Source organism: Pundamilia nyererei, unplaced genomic scaffold (genome assembly GCF_000239375.1).
Source record: "Pundamilia nyererei isolate P.nyererei 1_Seehausen unplaced genomic scaffold, PunNye1.0 scaffold00087, whole genome shotgun sequence".
NCBI lineage: Eukaryota > Metazoa > Chordata > Actinopteri > Cichliformes > Cichlidae > Pundamilia > Pundamilia nyererei.
In genome coordinates this window covers 1582395-1583808 of record NW_005187488.1, presented here as the reverse complement: position 1 = coordinate 1583808, position 1414 = coordinate 1582395, and the positions used below count along the sequence as shown (strand labels likewise).

Genomic DNA, 1414 nt, shown 5'->3' with positions numbered 1-1414 from the left:
ATATTCATTCCAAAGTATCACGAAGCATTGCAGTACTAAACAAGGCAAAACAGGTATTCGACAGAACATCACTTCATATTCTCTACTGTTCACTGGTTTCACCATACTTAAGCTATTGTGCAGAGGTCTGGGGCAATAACTATAAAACCACATTACATTCACTTTTTACTCTTCAAAAAAAACATTGGGAAACCTGTCCCTGTTCTTCTTCTTTTATCGTTCCTCTTTTTTCAACTGCTCACTCACCACAGGAAACCATCTGCCTCTGCATCACCATGTGAATGCCATCCTCCTCTGTCACACCAACCCTCTGCATGACCTTTTGTCCTGTATATCCCCTATCCCTCCTCTCCACATGTTCAAACCATCTCAGTCTTGGCTCTCAAACTTTCTCTACAAATCGCTCATCCTGAGCTGTCCCTCTGATGCACTCTGGCAATTACAAAATACATGTTATTAAACTGGCTGGGATAGGCTCTAGCACTTATCCTGAAAAGGATAAGTAATTTTTACTTGATACTTAAAAACCACAGCGGGGTTAGACTGGTCGGTTTACATGGTCTATACACAGTTTGATATGAGCCATAAACTCCACATACAAACATGACTGAGGGACAAAATGCAGGCGGAAGAAATCAAACATCGGGGGGAAACCAATGAGGATGGAGCATAAAGGAGCAGGAAGCAAAAGACAATGAGACCATCAGTGCAGTGACTTACCTGCAGTTAACGTTTGAATGGTGTTTCCACAGTGTTTCTGAAATGTGTGGGACTACTTGAGAGGAGAAAACTGTGAAAAATAAAAATATGTGTCAGGGCACAGCATGTGCTGGGCTAATGTCAAATGTATTCAACAGATATATTAATGATGAGACTTTAAACCTGTAAAATCTGGAGACAAAAACACTCTCAGAATCAGTCAAAGGAGCTTGCAAAGAAAATCGTCTGGACTTCTTTAAGTTGCTTGAAGACGTTTCACCTCTCATCCGAGAAGCTTCTTCAGTTCCTAGTGGGAGTGTCCCCCCACAGAGGGACAAAAGGACCCCCTGATGATCCTGTAATCGCCTGAGCCAAGGTGTGAAACTGAGTGTGGGTCCCAATCAGCCAGGGTTTCGGGTGAGCTCTTTTTGAAACCTGGCCCCACCTTATCATGCGAATTCCTGAGGTGTGTCTGTGTGTCTTTGTGTGTCTGCAAAGACGTGACGTCCGACACATGCAGACACACAAAGACGCAGACGCACTCATAAAGTGAGTCAAGTTTGTTTCTCTAGCACATTTAAAGTACAGCTGTTGACCAATATGCTGTACATCGAAAATAATTAAATAACAGCCAACACAGGATGAAATTACAGAGTTTAAGAAAGGAAACATAAAATTAGAAAACCTGAATAAAAACAGGACAAATAATTGTCAT

General features: G+C 41.9%; 1 long non-coding RNA gene across 1 annotated transcript in view; it reads right to left on the bottom strand.

The window, feature by feature from the left end:
* LOC106456294 (uncharacterized) overlaps positions 1-966 on the bottom strand; it is a 2891-nt gene extending 1925 nt beyond the window's left edge. Inside the window, exons 1-2 of the long non-coding RNA XR_001290448.1 lie at positions 883-966; positions 721-790 (exon numbers count right to left, since the gene is read on the bottom strand). This is a non-coding gene — a long non-coding RNA (uncharacterized LOC106456294). The remainder of the gene's footprint in view (positions 1-720; positions 791-882) is intronic.
* Between the last annotated feature and the right edge of the window lie 448 nt (positions 967-1414).